Source organism: Myotis davidii, unplaced genomic scaffold (genome assembly GCF_000327345.1).
Source record: "Myotis davidii unplaced genomic scaffold, ASM32734v1 scaffold1184, whole genome shotgun sequence".
NCBI lineage: Eukaryota > Metazoa > Chordata > Mammalia > Chiroptera > Vespertilionidae > Myotis > Myotis davidii.
Window position 1 is genome coordinate 67119 of NW_006294682.1, and position 5672 is coordinate 72790.

General features: G+C 46.5%; 1 pseudogene; it reads right to left on the reverse strand.

The window, feature by feature from the left end:
- Positions 1–471: 471 nt before the first annotated feature.
- On the reverse strand, positions 472–1789 carry LOC102752697 (annotated as a pseudogene).
- Between the last annotated feature and the right edge of the window lie 3883 nt (positions 1790–5672).

The following is a 5672-nucleotide window of genomic DNA, read 5'->3' on the forward strand; positions in this document are numbered from 1 at the left end:
AAGGTGGAAGTTTATTCAAATTGTGGCAAAGACACCTTCAAGAGTAACGTAAGTGGGTAAAGTCAGGGCCAAACCAGGCCATTTCCTCATCTAATCTCTCTGAGGCATGTGGACAGAATCAAGTCTCAGCTCTTCGCAGGACACTTCTGGGTTTTTTTTTTAAGCCTAAAGGACATTAGTCTGTCTCCATTCTTGTGCTTTGGGATTTTTTCATCCCAAAGATAAAAGGATACGTACATTGGGGCAATCCTCTTGAGATACAATATTCCAGTTGCACCCATGTGATGACGACAGCACCTCTTAGAGGAAGAGAGCCAACAGATGGGGAGCAGGGAATTCTGAAAACCAAAGTAATGACAGAGATGCTAAGCCTTTCCTTCAAGTTTCTGACACCCCTCTTCAGGCTGCCTGCAGGCTGGCAACTGTGGGACCTTTACCACTTGATGTCCTGGCAGGCTGCCCTGGGCCCTGCTAGATGGTGTGCAGGACCACCTGGGCCCAGGGGGAGTCTAGTCCCCCTCACTCCAGCCACTCCTGGTACAACTCCTGCACATGGGCGCTGGTCTTGGGGGGTCACACCAGGATGGCAGCATAGATGCCTTCCATCTGCCACAGCAGAGCCCTGTCTGCACATCCATCATCTGCCTGGGCCTCACCCCTGCTGCTTAGGCATGCCTGGTGCAGGCCAGGACCTCCACAAAGTGGCAGGGGAACTTGCCCCTCTACAGCTTCAGGATAACTTCTGTATCTTTCGAAAGCCATAAGCAACCTCAAAGCTTAGCAGAACCTCTCTGTCCCTTTCAAGGGTGACTTCCTGGAAGTTTTTGTTCTTCAAGATGCGGTAGGTGAGCACTCCCACATCCTCGTTGAACAGCTCCTTAGCCATACGCCTGAAGATGTGTGCCAGGTACCCCTCAGAGCTGGCACCCTCGTGGAGCCTCACCTCCTTCTCCTTCATGTCTCAAACAGAATGTCCACAGTGGCGTCATTCGAGGCGAGGTCATTTTGCTCCATTATCTGGACAATTTCACCTAAGATTAACATGCAGTCAGTGCCTTGGGAACTATGTAAAGCTGTGGGGACATCTTCTCAAAGGGCCTCCAGTTTCTTATCATAACAGGGCCACAATGACATGAAAAATCTTGTCTGGGGTCAGGTTCTGCCATCTGATGAAGTAATCCTTCACCAGAGAGCCCATGATCTGCTGGGGAGACTTGGCCATTCAGAGGTGGGGGTGATGGGGTGACCCAGCACATGCTCTGCATATCGGTCCCAATTGGAGCAGGCAGAGGCCAGCATGGGTAACCAGGGCTCTTCCTCACAGTGCTGGAAGTACTGACACACAAATTCCTTCTGACTCTCCAGGATGCTGAAGTCCGCAGCTATCTTCATGTCAAAGACAGTGCATCCCAAGGCTTTTGAGGAAGCCGCAGAGCCTCTGGATGCATCAGTGACACTGAGGCTGAATTTAGCAGCAAAATAAGGCAGAGACTAAGGACACATGGACACTGCTAGTGCTTTGTGCTGTGAGGTATCACATTTCTTAATAAGGTTCAGAACATGGAAAAAGTCCTTGGTGTTCTGTTGAGAAACTTGGACTCCTTCCTCTGTGGTCACACAACTGTCACACGCCAGGCAGTCACTCACTTGGCAATTGGGCAACTTATGGAATTCTTTCTTCTCTCCATTCTCCTGAGCCAGACTCCAGAAACGTTGATTCGACATTCTCTTGGTCATCGATTTTTGTTTTTTTACTACATTCCTTCTGTTTGCAGTAATCACACTTCATCTGGAGTGGGACCGGCGGGGGCTGGTTCAAGTAACCTGGAGGAAGCACAGGGAGAGAAGTCAGTCACTGGTAGTCATCCGTGGCACTGCTGGCAGTATCCTTTCTTCCTTGTGGAGCATCTAGGGAGGGAAAGCGGCCACAGTGCCCGAGGCTGAGTTGCAGCCGACTGAGCCGCCAGTACTGTGGGATTGTGCCAGCAGCATTGGTCCGTTGGTGACTGGCCTGTCCTCTTCAGATTCAACCTGGAGGACTACTAAGGGAGCCAGTCCAAGGTAGGTAAAGCAGCCTCAGTGCCTGAGGCCAAGTTCCAGATGGCCAGCAGCACTGTCGGGATCATGCTGGAGGCACTGGTCCATTGGTGCCTGGCCTGACTTCTGGAGATTGATACTACAGGACTACTAATGAAGCCAGTCCCCAGTTCCACCCCACCTTCACCACTGATTGACTGGAGTCTGAGGGCCAGGAGGAGGAACCAAGAAGCCTGCCTTCTAGCTGCTCGCCAGTCCCACCACTCACTCTGGTTCTCTGCTAATCATCCCCTGATCAATGGGATCCTTTGTGCGGGGAAGGGACCAAGTGGCCTGCCTTTTGCCTGCTCACCAGTTGCTGCTGCCATGAATTCATTGGAGCCTGAAGGACCCTGGTTCCCCCATTAGCCATCTCCTGATCAATGGAGCCTGAGGGCCAGGGGATGGACTGGTCATCCATTCAGTCATTGTGGACCTTGGGTTTTCATATATTAGGATAGTATATTCTACCAAATTGGGGATGGAATGAGAAGGAATAACAAAAATTAAAGATAATCCTGCACAGCAAAAGAAAACATAAACAAAATGAAAAGGGAGCCCACTGAATGGGAAAACATTTTTGCCAATGCTACATTTTATAAGGGGTTAATTTTTAAAATATATAAAGAACTTATACTGCCTAGCCAGTTTTGCTCAGTGATTGACCAATAACCATGAACCAGGAGGTTGAGGTTCAATCTGGTCAGGGAATATTCTAGAGTTACAAGTTACTAGCTTGATCCTCAGTATGAGGTGTGTAAGAGGCAACCCATCAATGATTCTCATCATTGGTATTTCTATCCCTCTGTCCCCCTCCCTTCCTCTCTCTGAAATCAATAAAAAACATATTTAAAAAAAGAACTTATACTAGTCAACACCAAGAGGACAAACAACCCAATTTAAAAATTGAAAAAAAGGGCCTGAATAAACACTTCTCCAAAAAAAAAAAAAATACAGAGGGTCAATTTACATATGAAAAAATGATCAACTTCACTAGTCATCAGGGAGATGCAAATTAAAACCACAATGAGATATAACCTCACACATGTCAGAATGGCTATCATCAATAAATCAACAAACAACAAATGCTGGTAAGGATGTGGAGGAAAGGGAACCATTGTGCACTGTTGGTGGGAATGCACACTGCTGCAGCCACTATAGAAAACATTATGGAATTTCCAAAAAAATTAAAAATGGAACTGCCTCTTTTTAAATATATTTTATTGATTTTTCACAGAGAGGAAGTGAGAGGGACAAAGATTTAGAAACATCGATGAGAAAGAAACATTGACCAGCTGCCCCCTGCATGCCCCCCCAACTGGGAATGTACCCACAACCAAGGTACATGCCTTTGACAAGAATTGAACATGGGACCCTTCAGTCTTCAGGCCAACACTCTATCCACTGAGCCAAACCAGTCAGGACTGGAACTGCCTCATGACTCAGTGATTCCACTTCTGGGGATATATCCAAAGAAATCCAAAACACGAATTTGATAGAATATATGACCCCTATGTTAATTTTAGCATTATTTACACTAGCCAACTTTTGGAAGCAACCCAAGGGTCCATCATATATAAGTATATATAAAAGCTGCGGTACATTTACACAATGGAATACTACTGGACCATAAAAAGAAAGAAATCTTACCATTTGCAACAGCATGGATGCACCTGGAGAGTATTATGCTAAGTGAAATAAGATGGTCAGAGAAAACAAGTACCATATGATCTCACTTATATGTGGAATTTAATGAATAAAATAAACTGAAGAACAAAATAGAGCCAGAAGCACGGCTACATGGAACAGACTGACAGCTGTCAGAGGAATTAGGAGATAAATGAAAGAAGGTGAAAGGATTAAGCAATCCTATATAATAAAAGAGAAACATGCAAATTAGCATCCCTTTGCTACACTCAAGCCACACCCATAAGCCATATCCACCACCCAATCAGGAGCAAGTATGCAAATTAACCCAACCAAGATGGTGGCAGCCACAGAGCTGGAGCAAGCAGGAGGCTTGGGTTGCTCCCGACAATGGAGGAAGCCAAGCTTCCGGCCTGCCCTGGGCTCTGCTAAAGGCTACAAAGTTTCAATTATAGAAGATAAATAAATCTGCCCCCCCAAAAAGAGACTAGGAGCTTGGGTCTCTGGGGGGCGTGGCCAGCCTGAAAACGGCCTTCAGCCCCTCACCCAGGCTGGCCAGGCACCCCAGCGGGACCCACACCCTGATCCGGGACACCCTTCAGGGAAAACCAGCTGTCCCCCACCTGTGCACCAGGCCTCTATCCTATATAATAAAAGGGTAATATGCAAATTGACCATAATAGCAGAATGAGTGGGAATGACTTGTCACTATGACACACATTGACCACCAGGGGGCAGGCACTTAATGCAGGAGCTGCACCCTGGTAGTCAGTGTGCTCCCACAGGAGGAGCTCTGCTCAGCAACAAGCCAGGCTGACAGTTACCAGCACAGCAGTGGTGGTGGGAGCCTCTCCTGCCTCCTCAGCAGCACTAAGGATGTCAGAATGCAGCTTAGACCTGCTCCCTGCTGGCAAGTGGACATCCCCCAAGGGCTCCTGGGCTGCCAGAGGGATGTCTGACTGTCAGCTTGGGCCCCATCCCCCCAGGGAGTGGGCCTAAGCCCGCTGGTGGACATGCCCTGAGCGGTACCAGACTGTGAAAGGGCACAGGCCGGACTGAGGGAACCCCCCAAATGTACAAATTTTTGTGCACTGAGCCTCTAGTCTATTTATATAAAAACCCTGGGTGTAACGACTGAGGCTTGACCAACGAAAAGGAAGTCAGTCCTGCCGGGGCCACCTGGCAAGAGCTGTGCCCTCCCCAAGCTATTTCCAGTGAGGATGAGGTTGGAGGCAGGAACCCGCCCTTGGAGCATGGATGCACTGAGTCCTGGGTTGCCTTGGCAAGGGCTGCACCCTCCCCAAGTTGTTTCTGGCCAGGGTAAGGTTTGAGGTGGGAAACGGCCATCGGAGCATGGAGGCATATATTTATAAAGTTTTAATACATTATATTAAAGGTCATAGTGGTACTGTTTTACCCACAGCGTCTACAGGAATTGATGCAAATTTACTTCTCAGTGGAAGAACCTTTCATTGCCAATATAAATTACCCATTCCTATTGTACCACATGCTATGTGATCAGCCACAGTACAAACGAGTTTAAAGTACTGTACTGCTTGGGGATGTTTCAGAAAGTTTTCTCTTACAACAAATATTAGGTCAGAGGATTCTGCTTATAGTGAATGGTTAGTAAAACTTAGAGATGGCAAACTTGATAGCAGTTTTCATTTAGGAATGGATATTATTGAAATCCCCAGTGAAATGATTTGTAATGGATCTATTATTGATCCATTTTGGAAACAGTATATCTATAGATAATATTAATCCACTTTGGAAATAGTATATCTATAGATAATATTAAAAATATATATAAATGTGCAATTCTTTGTCCAAAAATTGAGCATGTTCAAAAATTAAATGAAGACATTTTGGATATACTCAATGGAGATTTTCACACATATTTGAGTGATGATTCCATTGATTCCACAGATGATGCTGAAAAGGAACAT